Here is a 222-nt window from a genome sequence, read left to right as displayed (position 1 = left end):
AGTGCCTTAATTTTTTTTCTCTAATTATTTTGGCATTTCAAGTACTGCTCTTGTAAAAAATATAAATGCACATTAAAGGAATAGTTTTACTGTTCTGTGTGAAGAGTGGATTCAGTGTTCACTCAGTATCTCTCCAATGGGCATGACCCTTGTATGTGTTTGAAGTTAAAGGGCATAGCGACCCACAAAAGGCTAATTACAGTCAGTTATGTTCATTAGGTT

This window comes from Streptopelia decaocto, assembly GCF_964273445.1.
Source record: "Streptopelia decaocto genome assembly, chromosome: 1".
In the NCBI taxonomy this organism is placed as follows: domain Eukaryota; kingdom Metazoa; phylum Chordata; class Aves; order Columbiformes; family Columbidae; genus Streptopelia; species Streptopelia decaocto.
Note: the sequence above shows the minus strand (reverse complement) of the source record.